At 45.8% G+C, this 19,872-nt stretch overlaps 1 protein-coding gene across 1 annotated transcript in view; it reads left to right on the top strand.

The window, feature by feature from the left end:
* The window catches only part of VSIG2 (V-set and immunoglobulin domain containing 2), a 46,386-nt gene that overhangs the window by 17,781 nt on the left and 8,733 nt on the right, over window positions 1-19,872 (top strand). The gene's annotated exons all lie outside the window — the stretch shown is intronic.

Genomic DNA, 19,872 nt, shown 5'->3' with positions numbered 1-19,872 from the left:
AGGCCTGGAGAGATTCAGGGACTCGGGTCTTGTTGATACGAGTCTGGTGCACTGCAGGACTAAGACTAAAAGGCGAGAATTCTGTTACAGCTTTGAATTCTGTGAGTGTTCACCTCTACAACTCCCAGTGCTTACTGGGCTCGAAAGAATGGGTTACAGTGGTTAACAAATCGTGCGCTGTGTCTCTTCTCTTGGCTCTTACAGTCTTACAGATAAAAGTACATATGTATGTATGTGTATATATATCTATGTGCACATATAGCTTATGTATATATAGATATGCTGCTGCTGCTGCTGCTAAGTCGCTCCAGTCGTGTGCGACTCTGTGCGACCCCATAGACGGCAGCCCACCAGGCTCCCCCGTCCCTGGGATTCTCCAGGCAAGAACACTGGAGTGGGTTGCCATTTCCTTCTCCAAGGCATGAAAGTGAAAAGTGAAAGGGAAGTCGCTCAGTCGTGTCCGACTCCTAGCGACCCCATGGACTGCAGCCCACCAGGCTCCTCTGTCCATGGAGTTTTCCAGGCAAGAATACTGGAGTGGGGTGCCATTGCCCTCTCCGATATATAGATATAGATGTATATAAATATATGTATCTACATGTACATGTATGAGACATATTTATATTTCCTAAAGTAATAAATAGTGAACTCTGGGAGTTGGTGATGGACAGGGAGGCCTGGCGTGCTACGATTCTTGGGGTTGCAAAGAGTCGGACATGACTGAGCGACTGATCTGATCTGATCTGAAAGTAATAAATGATAGATGCCAAATGAATGATGCAGACAGTAAGTGTTATGAGAATTGAGATAGGGGAGAAATAATTGAAAATTTGGATGATCCAGGAAGGCTTCCTGGAGGAGGATGGTTTGGAGGAAGAATAGGACTAAAAGAAATAAAAGTCAGGGGACTTCCCTGGTGGTCCAGTGGTTAAGACTTCACCTTCCAGTGTGGGGAGTGTGGGTTCAATCCCTGGTCTGGGAGCTAAGATTCTACATGCCTCCTGGCCAAAAAACCAAAACAGAAACAATGTTATAACAAATTCAGTAAAGATTTTTTCAAAAAAGAAGTGAATAGGGCTGGAAGTAGGCAGAAGGACATTTCAGGCACGCACTGCATTTAGTGTCGCTGTTGGCTCAATGCAGTCTCCCTGTCTAGAAAGACTGTGAGGACAGCAATTCCATCGCCTGCCCCTCACGCAGGGTTTATGTCTAAATCAGTGCCCTGACGACACCCTGGGGCACTGCCAGGCCTCGAGGTCACGTCAGCTGTGTGCTCCTGCCTGGTCAGCAGCCCCGCCGCTCCTCAGAGCTCTAACACACACCTGCTCCCTTGCCCCTGTGCCAGGGGCCTGCCTCCTCCCGGTCCATGCCCTGTTACTCTGGGTCTCAGCGTAATTCTGAGTCCTGCATGCAGTTTGCTCCTTGTTCCTATATTGCCCCATTTACTTATTCTCTAGCCCTCCGTTTCCCTTTCCTCAGTTTGCTTCCCTGCGTTTCCTGATGAATAAAAGCCAGTGATGGCCTAGCAACATGTGTACCTGCTGAGCCTCACATCCCACCTGCAAACATTGAACCAACAAAGTTATTCTTATAACAAGCAAACAACCATTCTGATAATATTTTAAACTCCCACACAAACCTAAGAACCACTTCAATTTTGGTCCAGATAATGCCTGTTTTAATTGTTTGTTTGTTTGTTTTTATAAAAAGACTTATATGAGGTATGGTTTTTACCTTAGTCTGTTTGAAGACCTTTTCTCCTTTTGTGGTTCAGGTGGACAATGGATAAAAGAGAGTCCTGGGGCTTCCCTAGTAGTCCAGGGTTAGGACTCTGAGCTTCCAAGGCAGGGAGTGTAGGTTCGATCCCTGATCAGGGAACTAAGATCCCGCATGCATCATGGCATGGCCCAAAACTTAAAAACAATTTTTTTAAGTAAAAGAGATTCCTTGTTCTTTCAGTAATGTGCGTCAGGTGAGGTGCAGGCCATTCTTCCTGCCATTGTCTACCTTAGGGAAGAAGGGGAAACATCCAGGAGATAGCGACTCTTGAAGTCATACAGAATGGGCATCTCTTGGAATGTGTACGTAGCCAGCATTCCACATTTAAGTTGCTCCACGCTACACTCTCTGCAGGTGGTGATTGCAGCCATGAAATTAAAAGACGCTTACTCCTTGGAAGGAAAGTTATGACCAAGATAGATAGCATATTCAAAAGCAGAGACATTACTTTGCCAACAAAGGTTCGTCTAGTCAAAGCTATTGTTTTTCCAGTGGTCATGTATGGATGTGAGAGTTGGACTGTGAAGAAAGCTGAGCGCCGAAGAATTAATGCTTTTGAACTGTGGTGTTGGAGAAGACTCTTGAGAGTCCCTTGGACTGCAAGGAGATCCAACCAGTCCATCCTAAAGGAGATCAGTCCTGGGTGTTCTTTGGAAAGAATGTTGCTAAAGCTGAAACTCCAATACTTTGGCCACCTCATGCAAAGAGCTGACTCATTGGAAAAGACTCTGATGCTGGGAGGGATTGGGGGCAGGAGGAGAAGGGTTCGACAGAGGATGAGATGACTGGATAGCATCACCGACTCGATGGACGTGAGTTTGGGTGAACTCCGGGAGTTGGTGATGGACAGGGAGGCCTGGTGTGCTGCAATTCATGGGGTCTCAAAGAGTCGGACACGACTGAGCAACTGAACTGAACACTCTCTAGTCTGAGAGCTTGGGTAGAGTGGTGGTTTTCGTCTGGATCCAGAGGCCATGGTTGTCATCCATTTGACATCTAGCTACTATTGCCTTATATTAACACTTAAAAAAAAAATAACCTTTTGTTTTACTTTAGAAAAAACACATGCAAAAGTAAACAGAGTTAATACATAAAGGAACTCCAAGTACCCATCACTCACTTTCAATAAGTCTCAGGTCATCACCAAATTTACCAATATTCCTCATGACTCCCCCATTATCATTTTACTTATAAATATTCAAGTATATGGGCTTCCCTGGTGGCTCAGACGGTAAAGAATCCACCTGCAATGTGGGAGACCTGGGTTCGATCCCTAAGCTGGGAAGATCCTCTGGAGGAGGGCATGGCAACCCACTCCAGTATTCTTGCCTGGAGAATTCCATGGACAGAGGAGCCTGGTGGGCTACAAAGAGTCCATGGGGTTGCAAAGAGTTGGACACGACTGAGCGACTAAGCACGTATGTCCCTGAAATATCAATTCAATCAGTTCAGTCATTCAGTCATTGTCTGACTCTTTGGGACCCCACAGACTGCAGCACACCAGGCTCCCCTATCCATCTCAACTCCTGGAGCTTGCTCAAACTCATGTCCATTGAGTAGGTGATGCCATCCAACTATCTCATCGTCTGTCAAATCCTTCTCCACTTGCCTTCAATCTTTCCCAGCATCAGGGTCTTTTCAAATGAGTCAGTTCTTTGCATCAGGTGGCCAAAGTATTGGAGTTTCAGCTCAGCATCAGTCCTTCCAATGAATATCCAGGACTGATTTCCTTTAGGATGGACTGGTTGGATCTCCTTGCAGTCCAAGGGACTCTCAAGAGTCTTCTCCAACACCACAGTTCAAAAGCATCAATTCTTTGGCACTCGGCTTTCTTTATAGTCCAACTCCTACATCCATATATGACTACTGGAAAAACCATAGCTTTGACTAGGTGGACCTTTGTTGGTAATGTAATGTTTCTGCTTTTTAATATGTTGACTAGGTTGGTTATAGCTTTTCTTCCAAGGAGCAAGCGTCTTTTAATTTCATAGCTGCAGTCACCATCTGCAGTGATTTTGGAGTTCAAAAAAATAAAGTCTGTCACTGTTTCCATTGTTTCCCCATCTATTTGCCATGAAGTGATGGGACCAGTTGCCATGATCTTAGTTTTTTGAATGTTGAGTTTTGTTTTTTCTTTTTGAATGTTGAGTTTTAAGCCAGTTTTTTCACTCTCCTCTTTCACTTTCATCAAGAGGCTCTTTAGTTCTTCTTTGCTTTCTGCCATGAGGGTGGTGTCATCTGTATATCTGAGGTTATTGATATTTGTCCTGGAAATCTTGATTCCAGCTTGTGCTTCATCCAGCCCAGCATTTTACATGATGTACTCTGCATATAAGTTAAATAAGCAGGGTGATAATATACAGCCTTGATGTACTCCTTTCCCAATTTGGAACCAGTCTGTTGTTCCATGTTCAGTTCTAACTGTTGCTTCTTGACCTGCATACAGATTTCTCAGGAGGCAGGTCAGGTGGTCTGGTATTCCCATCTCTTTAAGAATGTTCCACAGTTTGTTGTGATCCACACAGTCAAAGGCTTTTGCATAGTCAATAAAGCAGAAGTAGACGGTTTTCTGGAACTCTCTTGCTTTTTTGACGATCCAACAGTTGTTGACAATTTGATCACTGGTTCCTCTGGTTTTTCTAAATCCAGCTTGAACATCTGGAAGTTCATGGTTCATGTACTGTTGAAACCTGGCTTGGAGAATTTTGAGCATTACTTTGCTAGCATGTGAGATAAGTGCAATTGTGTGGTAGTTTGAGCATTCTTTGGCATTGCCTTTCTTTGGGACTGGAATGAAAATTGACCTTTTCCAGTCTTGTGGCCACTGCTGAGTTTTCCAAATTTGCTGGCATATTGAGTGCAGCACTTTCACAGCATCATCTTTTAGGATCTGAAATAGCTCAACTGGAAATCCATCTCCTCCACTAGCTTTGTTTGTAGTGATGCTTCCTAAGGCCCACTTGACTTCACGTTCCAGGATGTCTGGCTCTAAGTGAATGATCACACCATTGTGGTTATCTGCGTCATTAAGATCTTTTTTCTATAATTGTTCTGTGTATTCTTGCCACCTCTTCTTAGTATCTTTTCCTTCTGTTAGGTCCATACCATTTCTGTCCTTTATCGAGCCCATCTTTGCATGAAATGTTCCCTTGGTATCTCTAATTTTCTTGAAGAGATCTCTAGTCTTTCCCATTCTATTGTTTTCCTCTATTTCTTTGCATTGATCACCGAGGAAGGCTTTCTTATCTCTCCTTGTTGTTCTTTGGAACTCTGAATTTAGATGGGTCTTTAGATCTTTCCTTTTCTCCTTTGCCTTTAGCTTCTCAGAAAAATAGGGACCCTTTAATTCTTATTTTTAAAGAGTATGTTCTTTGAACTGAAAGCTCCATAAAGAATGAAAATAGCTCTTTTAACCACCGACTCTGATGCGGGAGGGATTGGGGGTGGGAGGAGAAGGGGATGACAGAGGATGAGATGGCTGGATGGCATCACTGACTCAATGGATGTGAGTTTGAGTGAACTCCGGGAGTTGGACAGAGAGGCCTGGCGTGCTGCAATTCATGGGGTTGCAAAGAGTCGGACATGACTGAGTGACTGAACTGAACTGAACCTTATCTCGATGTATGGGACATAGTGGATACTTCACAAATTCTCTTTTTTGAATGATTGAAAAATGGGTGAAAGAATTTCAACATGAAGTAAGGGGTAAAGGAAAGTGCATATTTCTGTGGTCAGGCATGATCTAATTTGCAGTGGGAGATTTGCTGAGAGCTTCCCAGGTGGCTCGTGTGTAACAAACCTGCCTGCCAATACAGGAGACGCAGGTTCCATCTCTGGGTTGGGAAGATCCCCTGGAGGAGGAAATGGCAACCCACTCTAGTATTCTTGCCTGGGAAATCCCATGGACATAGGATCCTGGCGGGCTATAGTCCATGGAGTCGCAAAGAGTTGGACACGACTGAGAGACTCAGCATACACACACACACACACACACATACACACACACACACATATGATTCTGGTGGAGGCCCAGGTATGTCTTCAGCAAGAATGTAGTAGGTGGGCCTTAAATAGGGAGGCGACTCCTCCACTCTCTGAGATTCAGCTTCTGGGCTTCCATTCTCAGGAGCCGAGACATTGGGATCTGTGTTCCGTGGAAATCCTTGCTGAGATCCCCCTCCCCACCCCTTCATGGGAGGAGCATGGAAGACAGAACATGACAGGGCCTGAGAGCCTGAGAAGGAACTTAGCCTACAACCAGTTTATCTAGTTTCGTGTTTCTCTTGCTGTTTTATGGTTTCCTTCCTTTAGCTCGGTGGAGCATTTCAGCTTTGTCTTAGCTACACAAAGGGACATCAAAGGAAGAATGACACACCCCAGGGCTCGAGGTCCACAGGCCAGCTGGGTGGCAGCATCCGTCAGTAAGAGAGCTTAAGAGGAAATTGGCTGTCAGGGGATCAGAGCCTGACTTTGTGGCCTTGCTGTCCTTTTTTTTAAAAAAAAAAAAAAAAAAACAACAACTTTTTGGCCACACCCCTCCACCTGTGGGATCTTAGTTCATAGACCAGGAGTCAAAAATACACCATCTGCATTGAAAGGCAAAGTTTTAACCATGGGAATGTGAAGGAAGTCTGCTGTCCTTTTTTAATTTGGAGGTTTTCTTTACAGTGATAAGCTTAGAGGGTTTTCTTTTCATTTTAAAAAGTGGGATTTTTCTTTCATTTGGTGGTCTGATGCAGTTGATCCCTATTCCCTTGAATAATTTTCTATGCTAATGATTTCTGCCTACCAGGCCAAACCAATGGCCGGTTGGGTAGATGAAGATCAGTCTGCCACTGCCATTTATAGGCAAGCAAGGATCTACCTGGTGGCTTTACCTTGTGGCTCCAACGGTAAAGAATTAGCCTGTAATACAGGAGACCCGGGTTTGATTGTTGGGTTGGGAAGATCCCCTGAAGAAGGAAATGGCAACCCGTTCCAGTATTCTTGCCTGGAGAATTCCAGGACAGAGCAGGCTGGCGGGCTAGAGTCCATGGGGTTGCAAAGAGTCGGACATGACTTAGCGACTAGCACTTTCACTTTTTAAGGGCCTTCCGCAGTCACTTTTGTTGAACCAATACAGATCCGCCATCTGGCTGGAGATGGTGTTATCAACAAGCATCTACTGAATTTTCACACGAACTTGTGCGAGGACAGTTAGTGTTGGTATGGAAAGGTTTCTTATCTAGACTTCACAAGGAAGGGGACACAGACAAATCTGTCCTCACAGACTGCCATGCTATTGGATGGCATATGTGACCCAGACATAGGAGAACAGATACTAGAATTCAGCCATTGTAGGGTCTAGATGGCAGGCCTTCTACGAGAAAAAGCTTCCTCGAGGGCTTCCCTGGTGGCTCAGTGGTAAAGAGATCGCCTGCCAATGCAGGAGACACTGGTTCCATCCCTGGTCTGAGAAGATCCCATGTGCCGTGGAGCAATTAAGCCTGTACGCCACAACTATTGAGCCTGTGCTGTAGAGCCGGCAAGCTGCAAATACTGAGCCCATGAGCTGCAACTGCCGAAGCCCATGCACCGTAGAGCCGTGCTCTGCAACAAGAGAAGCCGCCTCAGTGAGAAGCGCACCTCAAGTAGAGAGCAGCCCTCGCTCGCCTCAACTAGAGAAAAAGACCTGTGCAGCAACAAAGACCCAGCACAGCCAAAAATAAAGAAAATTTTTAAATTATTAAAAAGAAAAAACACTTCCTCAAGTGCACCACCCAATATGCAAGGCATGTCACACACCCCTCAGATTAGACCATGACACAGGAATTTGATCGTTGGGTCAAATGCCTTTCCCTATGTAAAGATGACAGAAGTTCTACCCAGAGTAACCCTGACTCTAACTTTGGTGATGTTTCTTTGGTTTGACTTTTTTCTTTTTTACTCTTTTTGGTCAGACTGAAGCACTGGAAAGTAAAGGATTATTAACTACAAGCTTTTGTTATTCTGCAGTTTGGGTGGAGTGTTTGCATTCAACGAGGCAAGAACTGATCGTTATTTGGGTTGATATACTTTTGTTATTTTTGCTTTGCCTGCCGTGGGATCCTGTGTCGGAGTGGTATGAGGGTGGGGAGTGCTGGAACATGAGCTGTTTTGGGGTTGGGTTGTTAGTGGAAATGTTCCTACTGCTTAGCGGAGAAGGCATGTTAGGTAAAACCACTCTGTCCCTTTGACCCTGAGTCTTAAGGTATTTAGATAGCCTTTCCAGAGGTGTTCAGTATTCACACATGCCTGGGAGACCGAGTCAACAATCTGTACGGTAGACACAATCCTGTAACAGATGTTCCTCATAAGTGAGACTAGAAAGTTTGGTTCTTTTAAAAAAAAATTATTTTATTGTAGTTGATTTACAATTTTGTGTTAGCTTCCAGTGTACAGCAAACTGATTCAGTTATATGTATACATATATACATACATGTATATACACATGTACATATATATATACACGTATGTGCTTAGTCGTGTTCGACACAATCTTTTTCATACTTTTTTCCAATATAATTTATTACAGGATATTGAATATAGTTCCCCGTGCTAAACAGTAGGACCTTGTTGTCTGTCCAACCTATATATACTACTTTGCATAATCCCAAGCTCCCAACACATCCCTCCCTGCCAACCTCTCCCTTGGCAACCACAAGTCTATTCTATGTCTGTGAGTCTGCTTCTGTTTCGTAGATAAGTTCATTTGTGTCGATTTCAAATTCCACATGTATGTGACATCATATGATATTTGCCTTTCTCTTTCTGTCTCACTTCACTTGGTATGATAATCTCTAGATCCATCCGTGTTGCTGCAAATGGCATTATTTCATTCTTTTTTATAGCTGAGCAGGAAATGGCAACCCACTCCCGTATTCTTGCCTGGAGAATCCCATGGACAGAGGGACCTGGTGGGCTTCAGTCCATGGGGTCACAAAGAGTTGGACACGACTGAGTGACTAAACAACAACAGTATTCCATGGCATACACATGTGTATATATTTATGTCACATCTTCTTTATTCATTCATTTGTTGATGGACGTTTAGGTTGCTTACTTATCTTGGCTACTGTGGATCGTGTTGCTGTGAACATAGCGGGGCATGTATTTTTTTGAATTATAGGTTTGTCCAGATACAGTCTTAGGAGTGGGATTGCTGGATCATAATGGTAACTCGTTTTTTTTTAAACAATTTTTTAAAAAGTCTTTAATGAATTTGTTACAATATCATTTCTGCTTTACGTGTTTTTGTTTGTTTCTTTGGCCCTGAGGCAAGTGGTATCCTAGACGCCAACCGGAGATTGAACAGGCACCTCCTGCATTGGAGATGAAGCTTAACCATTGGACCACCAGGGAAGTTCCCTATTTCTAGCTTTTTGAGGAAATTCCATACTGTTATCCATAGTAGCTGCACCAATTTACCTTCCTCCCAACAGTGTACAAAGGTTTCCTTTTCTCCACACCTTCTCCAGCATTTATTGTTTGTGGGCTTTTTAATGATGGGCATTCTGACTCGTGTGAGGAGATACCTCATGGTGGTTTTGATTGCATTTCTCTAATAATTTAATGTGCTTAGTCATTCAGTCATGTCCAACTCTTTGCAACCCCATGGACTGTAACCCGCCAGGCTGCTCTATCCGTGGAATTCTCCAGGCAAGAATACTGGAGTGGGTTGCCATGCCCTTCTCCAGGGGATCTTCCTGATCCAGGGGTTGAAACTGGGTGTCCTGCATTGCAGGCAGATTCTTTACCAACGGAGCCACCAGGAAAGCCCAGTACTTTAAAGCCTGGTTCTTAGAGAATAGAGAGCACCATCTGTCCTACATGGGAACAGAATGGCAGAATTGAGCTATGTTATGATTTGCTAAACATATGTCAGATCATCACAACAGGAAAGAGACCCTCCCCCCACCGCCCACCCCGGTGGCCCAGTGGCTGGGACTTCACCTTCCAATGCAGAGGGTACAGGTTTGAACCCTGGTTGGGGAGCTAGTATCCCACATACCTCCTTGCCCAAAAACTGAAACATAGAACAGAAGCAATGTTGTAACACATTCAATAAAGACTTTAAAAATGGTTCACATCAAAAATGTCTTAAGAAAAAAATAACAACAGGAAAGTTCCACATTTGGGATATTATATGAAGATGTGTAGATCTTAATCAAACCATCATGGCAGAAGCTATTGGTTACCTAGCCAACAACCATGTATTTCCCTCTACTTGCTTCCTAAGAGAACGGCAGTTTTGTTGGAGCCTGTCATGGGTCCGGACCTGACAATGCGTCATAATCAATCTAAGCCTATTTCCACTTTCACAGCTTTTATGACAGCTAAGGCTGATCACACAGCCCAGATATGGCCAATGAGATATGAACAGATTTCTGCTGAGAAATCTTCTGGGAAAGCTCTTGCTCTCCAGATAGGAGGAGGCAGAAGCAGCTGGCATCACCAGTTCCTCTTCTTCCTGCCTTGAATACAGACCTGAAGTTCAGAGCTGCATCAGCTGTCTTTTGACCGTAAAGCAACATGCTAAACTCATGCGGAAACAATCTCTTATATAGTTAAGCCACTATCAATTCAGGCTTTCTATAAGATATATACGAATGACTGTCTAATATGCTGTAATAATACAAGAGATGTTTGAGTGCCTCACATTAACGTACCCAGTATTCTGACAGGACGGGGGCAGGAAGTGCGAGTTATTTCCAGGGATTCTTTGATGACAGACCCTGAAGATTCTAAGTCGGAACAGCTAACATTTCAGACATGAGTTTATTCGATCTTGTGCAGCTGGGCTTTCTCATGTGTTGTCCTAGATTAGCTCTGCTTGGTTGAGGAACCATTGTAGGATTCTGGGTGACCATTTATAGTTCCTCTAGTCACGCTCAAAGCCTTTGTCCCCTGGTCTGTCTCAGCACCTCTCTCCCTTGTCCCAAGTCTGTTGTGTGGGCTTGCTATACTTAGACTTACTGGAGAGTCGGGAAAATTCCTTTAAGACAGAGACAAGAACCCAAAGATAGATGAGGACTGGATAGGTACAGGCATTTTTTCTCTGGTCAGATGGCTGATCTTTATTGGTTTTAAAAAATTGACAGGTCGGAGACCCTTTGCATGTGTATGTGTGCTCAGTCACATCCAATCTTTGGCGACCCCGTGGCCTGCAGCATGCCAGGCTTCCCTGTCCTTCACTGCCTTCCAGAGTTTGCTCAGATTCATGTCTGTTGAGTTGACTGTGCCATCCAACCATCTCATCCTCTGTTGTCCCCTTCCCCTTCTGCCCTCAATTTTTCCCAGGATCAGGGTCTTTGCCAGTGAGTCGGCTCTTCACATCAGGTAGGCAAAGCATTGGAGCTTCAACTTCAGCTTCTGTCCTATCAGTGAATATTCAGTGTTGATTTCCTTTAGGATGGACTGGTTTGATCTCCTTTCTGTCCAAGGGACTCTCAAGAGTCTTCTCCAGTGCCACAATTTGAAAGCATCAATTCTTCAGTGCTCAGCCTTCTTTATGGCCCAGCTCTCACATCTGTCCATGACTATAGTGCAATGAAGCAAATACTGTCATCCACGTTTTACCAGCAAGGAACTTGTGGGGAAAAAGAGAAGTTAGGTAACTTGAATAAATCACACAAGCTGTAGGCAGCAGAGCTGGGATTCCACTCAAATCTGGCTCACCACAAAGCTCTTCCTTATGATGCCACCTCTCCTGTCTTTGGGGCTTCTCAGGTAGCTCAGCTGGTAAAGAATCCGCTTGCAATGTGGGAGACCTGGGTTCAATCCCTGGGTTGGGATGATCCCCTGAAGAAGGAAATGGCTGGCTACCCACTCCAGGATTCTGGCCTGGAGAATTCTGTGGACTGTATAGTCCATGGGGTCACAAAGAGTCAGACACAACTCCTCTCCTATCTAGATGAATTTCTCCCCTACCCGTGTATCTTTCAGTCATGGAGCCATGTGGCCGAATTGCTCTATGCACATTAGGCAACCACCTTCTGCTCCCCTCTAGGAAAAGATCTTGGTTCTGAGGGCTCTTGTCAGTCTTCTGTTTCCTTTTGGAGTTACTAGTTTAAACAAAATCAAGAATTTTATCAGACCACTTACCTGGGTTGGCATGGGTGGATGGGTGGACCCGGGGGCTTAGAATGTGCTGTCAAGTCTCTGTTTCCCTTGCCATCTTTCCACAGTGCTTCTCTCAGAGTCTCTCTGTGTTAGATTGACCCTCACATTGGTGAAAAGGCTGCAGACAGGCACCAAACTGCAAAATTAAAAAAAAAGAGAGAGATGGAAAGACCCTTCTCTGTATGAATCCATATACCAAATTTTGAAAGGGTTCTGTGCAGTCCTTCTTGGGTATTTCTTCACAATACTGACAAGCACTCCAGGAAAACGCAGATTGGACCAAGCCTAGGATGAGATGCTGACAGCCATAAACACATCCATATAAATGCTGAGCAAGGTGGAATCATAGAGTGGAGAGCTGTGGTCTGTTTCCTCCTCCTCAATATTACACCAGCACTTTATTAGCAGTTATCAGCCTACCTAGAAGCCTCAGGGGTTCCCAGGTGGTGCAGTGGTAAAGAATCTGCCTGCCAGTGAAGGAGGCTCAAGAGACTCGGGTTCCATCCCTGGGTTGCGAAGATCCCCTGGAGGAGGGCATGGCAACCCACTCCAGTATTCTTGCCTGGAAAATCCCATGGACAGAGGAGCCTGGCGGGTTACAGTCCATGGGGTCGCAAAGAGTCACACACGACCGAGCACAGCACACAAGCCCTGCCTGGTAATTGTTTACATCTTACCTTCCTTACTCGGCTGTGAATACCTGTGGAACCAGGATTCCATCTTTCATTTTGACATCTCAGAATCTAGCATATTGCCTGAGATAGAGGAACTCAAAACATATTTACCAAACAAATGAATATAATACAGAATAATGCTATGATTTGCAATGCTGTGGTTAAGAAAACATTCTCCAGAGGTCTGGCAGGCACCACAAGAATAAAAGCCACTCCTTAGAGGCCTCTGTATAATTTACAAAGTAAACGATAGCTATTTCCTGAAAACTTTTATATACACATCTCATTTAAACCTGAACGCAACGAGAATGTATGTACCAGTACTTAGAAGCCTCGCACTTAGTGGGTGTAGAGGAGGGTGAGGGAGGTGGGAGAGGCGGAGGATGTGATCTGTAAGGAGACTGTGGTCCTGAGGATAACTAAGGCAATGAGAAAAATCACTCCAAGACAGTGGGGGACTAATTCCTTCATTCAAATGGATGCTCAGGTGCTCCCTGGCAAAGGCCCAGCGTCAGCTCAGGTTCCAAGGAGGAACTTCGGGATCTATTCAGAGCGGAGTTAGAAGGGTGATAAGAAGATGAGCTAAAAAACATGACATGTGTGGAAAGGTTAAAGGAACTGGGATGACTCAGGTTGGAGAGGAGAAGGCCAAGGGGAAACTGAATCATTTTCTTCAAGACAAAGAAGGGATCTCTCGCTGGGGGCTGGTGACCAGCTGTCCTCCGTTGCCTCTGCATGTGGAGCAAGGGGAAACGGGCTTAGACCGAAGGCAGGGCTAAGATTAGAGACAAGGAAGAACTTGGCAGTGAGGGATGTTGTATAACCTACTTTACAGACACTTGGGGACTGAGGAGACTCCCACATTCCTGGTCCCGGCCCAGTGGACTGGATGCGGGGATGGTCTGGCAGGCTGGCGGGGAATGGAGGAGGAAGGGATCCTGGGGGCCCTCCGTCCGTGGCCCGATCTTCCTCGGTGTCCTCAATTTCCCGTTGGAAAATTCAGTTCCCCAGTTTTGGAGCTGGCAAGGCAGCACCTCCCCCACCCACCACGCACTGCACCAGTGTTCTGGGCTGGGTAATAATGCCTGTCATTTCCTCTCCCGGGGGAGTGGGGCTGCAACCGCCCTGACAGCCCCGAGGGATTGAAGGCAACTAAAAATAGTGCATTAAATATAATCTGTTGAGGGGCACGTTTGCATTGCTCTTCTTTCCCCCTCTGGTCTTTTTATCCTGCTGGGCAGGCCAGGCCTGGGTCCAGCTCGGGGGCCCTGGGAATCAGGTTTTGAGCTCCAGCTGCTCTCATTTTGTTGCAGAAGGATTCTCTCGGCAAGAGATTTCAGGGAGCAAATCCACAAAGTACAACCGGGGATCTTCAGGGGCCACCTCTCCTCACTTCCCAGTGGGCCCTCTGGGTCCTTCAGGGCCCGAAGGTACAGGGAGAGAAGCTGGAAGTGGGGGAGACAGTGTTGAGAAGGAGAGCCAGCTCCGGCTTTGTTCTCCCATCAGCCACTTCCGTCTGCTGCACAATCTCTCTGAGGTTAAATATTAATTAAGAGCAGAATGACAGTGAGCGCTGAGCAGTGTCACTTTCTGTCCCAACACAAATGCTAATTTCCTTCCCGGTATGAAGTGACTTTGGAGTGGGATTGGCAGCGCAAGGAGAAAGCTGGTGGGGGGGCGGTGGGGAGGAGGAGAGGGGAGGAGAGATGGGTAGCCCAGCTTTAGAGAACTAAGAGGAATGATGCAAGGGAGGGGGAAGAAGAGGGCTGTCAGGTGACAAAATGTGGTCATGATGCCAGCAGGGCCCTGTGGGACTCCTGGGCACGGATGCCTTTGGTCCCCCATCCCTTGTAGGCAAGATTCTAGCCTCCACGACCTTCTCTGAGTTCCAGGAGGGAAAACAGTTGCTGATCAAAGGAGAAGCAGCAATGAAATCACCTGAGGCAGAGTTTCATCCACAGTAGGAGATGGACCACTTAGGACCCTGTGCACACCCTAATCTGTCAGCAACCCCGCCCTTTTGAAACTGCAGAAGAAAGAAGAATGCAAGGTTGTTACTGCCTTGATCCTTACCCCATTCTCCTGCCTGACTATAAAACCTTTCCCTGCTCACCAGGGAAGGGACCGCAGTTCTTGAGGCGCTAGCCTACTTACTCAGTTCCCCCTTTGCCTGGCAAAGTAATAAAGCCACTCTTTCTTTCTCCTCCATAACTCTGTCTCCATATTTCTGTCTGGCATTGGTGCAGAGAACCAAGATTTTGGCAACAGTCACAACACAATCCTAGACTTTCTCCACTTTGTTTTTTTTAAAAAACTTTAAATTTTGTATTGGAGTATAGCCAATCAACAATGTTGTGTTAGGTTCAGGTGGACACTGAAGGGACTCAGCCATACATATCCATGTATCCTTTTTCCCCCAGACTCCCCTCCTATCCAGGCTGCCACATGACATTGAGCAGAGTCTCCTGTGCTCTACATTGGGTCCTTGATGGTTATCCATTTTAAATTTAGAAGTTGAACATGTTCATGTCAAACTCCCTAACTATCCCTTCCCCCATCATTCCCCACTGGCAATCATAAGTTCATTCCCTTAAGTCTGTGAGTTTCTTTCTGTTTTCTAAATAAGTTCATTTGTATCATTTCTTTTTAGATTCTGCATATAAGGGATGCCATACGATATTTCTCCTTTCCTGTTTGATTTACTTCACTCAGTATGATCACTTTAACCTGATGATCTAAGAAGCTGGGGTAGAGCTGAGTGACCCCACATCTATAAGGCAGGGTTCTTGACATGGGTCCATGCATTGGTTACAGGGTTCATGAAACTGGAAGTTGTTTGCAAAATTGTGTGTGTGTACATAAGCAGCTTTCTGAGGAGATTTCTGAATTTCCATCACAGCCAATATAATGTTCCACAGGGTCAGCCCCAGTATGTGGTACCCATCTCATGGCTCAAGATGGCTGTTAGAACCTTAGCCGAACATCTGTCTTCTAGGCAGGAGAAGGAAAAAGATGGGACGAAGAGGGGAGGGCAACAAAGTTCCACTCCAGTTTTCTGTTTCCCTATTAATGAACTGTCTCAGAAATCCCTGGTGGCTCAAACAGTAAAGAATTGACCTGTAATGCAGGAGAACAAGGTTCGATCCCTGGGTCAGGAAGATCTGCTGGAGAAGGAAATGGTTACCCACTCTAGCCTTCTTGCCTGGAGAATCCCATGGACAGAGGAGCCTGGTGGGCTACAGTCCATAGAGTTGCAAAGAGTTGGACAGACTGAAGCAACTGAGCTCGGGGGCGCCTGGAGAGGTTAGTAGAAGAGAGAGGAATTTAGGGAGGAATACTGATTTGTGTGAGGCCTTAAGGCAAAATCAAACCCCCATTTTTAGGGCAGCACCTGGAACTGTGGTGTTGGAGAAGACTCTTGAGAGTCCCTTGGACTGCAAGGAGATCCAACCAGTCCATCCTAAAGATCAGTCCTGGGTGTTCATTGGAAGGACTGATGCAGAGGCTGAAACTCCAATACTTTGGCCACCTCATGCAAAGAGATGACTCATTGGAAAAGACTCTGAGGCTGGGAGGGATTGGGGGCAGGAGGAGAAGGGGACGACAGAGGATGAGATGGCTGGATGGCATCACTGACTCGATGGACATGAGTTTGAGTGAACTCTGGGAGTTGGTGATGGACAGGGAGGCCTGGTGTGCTGCGATTCATGGGGTCACAGAATCGGACACGACTGAGCGACTGAACTAAACTGAATTGAACTGGGAAAGAAGGGGCAGGAGGAAGAGAAAACATAATCTTTGGAGATCAGATGTTTTGGCAGGGCTGGAGAATTCCTTTGGGAATCTAGAAGTGTTTCTGTTTAACACAGGGAAACTATGCTCTCTATGTTGGGTTGAGTACAAAGCCTGACTTTTTATTCTGGAAGGAGACTGTGTTGTTCTTTATTTTATTTTTAAAAATATTTTTTGTGTTTGCTTACTTGGCTGCCTCTGGTCTTAGTTTTGGCACATGGCATCTTAGTTCCCCGACTAGGGATCAAACCTGCAGCCCCTGCATTGCAAGGCAGAGTCTTAACCACTGGACCATGAGGGAAGTCCCTCTTGTTCTTGTATAGCTTGAAAGTTCTGGTCAAGGTGTCAGGACGGTGAGATGGAGGTGTTCAGGGAGAGGAGGCAAGAGGCCAGGGTGGGGGCTGGGATGGGAGCCACCTTGGTCCAAGTGTTTTGCAGGCCTTTGGGAAGGAGATCCCATGCTAGGTCCTTCCCTCGCCCTTCCTTTTTCTGTCTTTCTTAAAATATCCTGTGTTTCTGCAGCAGTGCGGCTGCTAATCTAAAATAAAAACAGCAGGAAATGCAAATGGTCAGGTTCTCCTAGCAACAGGAGCCAACCCACGCAGGGCGTGTGGAGCAGAGAAAACTGTCCTGAGGCTGAGATGTGGGTGGCTGGGCCGAGGAGCAAGTCTCCTCTGACAGTCTTGCCTCTCTCACTGCAGACAGGGGCTGTCTGGTGGGCAGCCACCTGTTGTGCAAAGAAGCCCTCTATGAACTGGACTGGGGCAAAGGATCACATGCTGGGGAGATGGTGCGAGGGTAGGGAGATAGCAGCAGCCTTGGTTTATTTAAGACACCTCCTAACCAACACAACACAAAATGTAAGCCATTTTCCTCTGATTAAAAAAAAAAAAAAGACATCTGTTGACGGCAGTGGCTGGAGTGGCCCCTTGGAACCTGACAGAGGGGGTCTAACTAGGTATGTGATTGGGAAAGGCCTTGATTTATCAACATGTTCTTATATGTCCATTTGAGTCAACCCTTGGAGCCTTGCCGTTCCGAAACAATAGCCATAACAATTTCATAACAATAGGTTATGAAATGAGAGGAAGCAGAAAATGGCTCAGATGCTTAGGTAGGGGGACCAAAACCAGGAGACTGCAAAGACTCTTAGAGACTCCTGGTTTAGGGACTTACCTGGTGGTCCAGTGGTTAAAAGTCAGCCTGCAATGCAGGGGACATGGGTTTGATCCCTGCTCCGGGATGATCCCTGCTCTGGGATAATCCCATGAATGGTGAAGCAACTAAGCCCGAGAGCCACAGTTAATGAGCCAGCCCTCTAGAGCCCATGCTCCGCAACGGGCTTAGGCAACTTACTTAGGTTCTGAGAATTGGATTCTTTATCTGTAAAGCAAGAGCAATTGTGTCTGTTTCACAGAGTCGCATCTCACAGAGGTATGTGAAGTGCGAGCACCGCCAGGCATACAGTAGGCCCTCAACAGATACTGGTTTTTGCACCTCTTACTTGTGGTTGCGGTTGCTCAAGGGACCAGGTGGGAGTTTCGACTGCTATTGCCAAGGCAGGGAATGCTATTTTCCAGGTAGCCCGAGATGGAGCTCAAAATGGAATTCTCCCACACACACACAAAGGAGCTTGCCTTCATTATTGATTAAATGGCTTTTAAATAGATAGATCTGAGACCATAATGCCTATGTCTGTTTTTCATCATTGTGTCCTCAGCACCTGGTACTCAATAAACAATTGTTGAGTGAATGAACCAATGTGGTGTTTTTTCCATGAGGAAAGGCATTTTAAATATGAGATAGCCAGCTTACAAAAGAATATTGAAGCAAATGGACTTCCTGAGTTTGATCTGCTTAGGCAACCTCTTTGAGGTCAGGTCCAGAGAAGACAGGTCATGGCCCAGGGTGGGGACCTGACCTGCTAGTGGGTTTACCAAGCCATGACCTGCAACCCTGATCTGTGCAGTTTCTTGGCTCAGACAAGACGACAAGCTGTCCTGATTGATATAAATGGCTGATGAGGGGGTGGGTCTTTTCAGGAGATCTCTGATGGGCTGTTGGGCTCAGAAAAGTGAGTCATCACCCTTGGCCTCAGCAACTCCATCCTCCATCCCACTCTTCTACCTGATGAGGGGCATATGAGGCTGAGGTCACCTCCAAGAAGGGGTTTGCTCTTCCGTCTTATTTGTAAACATCTCCCTGACCCTACACCACTGTCTCAGTCCCTCTCTGTGTGTGTGTGTTTTTTTTTTAATTAATTATTTTGTTTGGTTGTGCTGAGTCTTAGTTACGGCAGGCCAGAACTTTGATCCTCATTGTGGCATGTAAAATCTTCAGTTGCTGCCTGTGGGATCTTAGTTCTTTGACCAGGGATCAAACCCAGACCTCTTGCATTGGGAGCAGGAGTCTTAGCCACTGGACCACCAGGCACATTGCCTTTTTTACTTTCTTTTCTCTCTATCACACCCTTCTCTTTCTCTCTCTCTCTCCCACACATACACACGCATACAGACACGCACATATGAATTTGGATATTGATTTTTACTATTTTAACTCCAGGTTCTGTTTTTCAAATGTGGATAATTCCAGCTTATTCATTATTCTCTTGTCACTGGGGCTGTCATAAAAATGAGTTTCCTGTTGTTGAGATAGTAGCCCCTGTGTGTCTCAGGGAGATCAGCAAGGGCAAAGACCTTCCCATCAGACCCCTGGGAAATCACAGAGCCTGTTGGAGTGTGGGCTTAGCGTGTGAGGTCCCCAGGGAATTATGGCCCACTCCTCCTGGGAATTGTGGACCTGCTGAGCTGATTTGCAATCTCCTTGAATCCCAGACTTACAGGAGTGTTCAGAGTCTCTTCTTTTTGCTTCCTCCACTTAACACATTAAAGACCTACAAGAGGGCAGAGTACCTAAGGATGAGACAAAGTCTTTGGCCTTAGTTTTTTTCTTTATAATATAAGTTATATTAGTTAGCTCCCTAGAATCTGGCTGCCTGATACCATTATCCATAAAACAGGTGGAGAGTAAGAACTGTCTTTGTCTTCATGGGTAGGAAATCAGGTCATCCTCTCCAAAGGTATAGAATACTCCCCCAGGCTGTGGAGAGCAGGTTCTGGTTTCTATCCAGAAAAGCTAGAGAGGAAAACTGTGGCTGCCTACTAGAGTATCAGGGGAAAAAGCAGAGATATTTTTAACATACGGAATATCAGTGAACAGAATGCTAAGGAACTAGAAAACTTATTCCAATAAATATGAAGCATATGCTCTTCCTAAAGCAAACCCAGCTTCTGCTATATACAAATTTCATGAAGGAAAAAAAATGTCGGAAATAGCAGAAATATCTGGCCTGAAGTGGGCTACAACCACTTTCTGCAGGAGACCTGGAAGGCTGCACAGACAGCCTGGAAACAGTGACTGGGGGGTCGGGGGTTCTTGGCCGTCTTGTCATGCGGGTTGGGGATTGTCCAGAGCCCTCTGGAGTCCG

The sequence above is a fragment of the Bos mutus genome, chromosome 29 (assembly GCF_027580195.1).
Source record: "Bos mutus isolate GX-2022 chromosome 29, NWIPB_WYAK_1.1, whole genome shotgun sequence".
Taxonomy (NCBI): domain Eukaryota; kingdom Metazoa; phylum Chordata; class Mammalia; order Artiodactyla; family Bovidae; genus Bos; species Bos mutus.
This window is presented reverse-complemented; position numbering and strand designations above follow the sequence as displayed.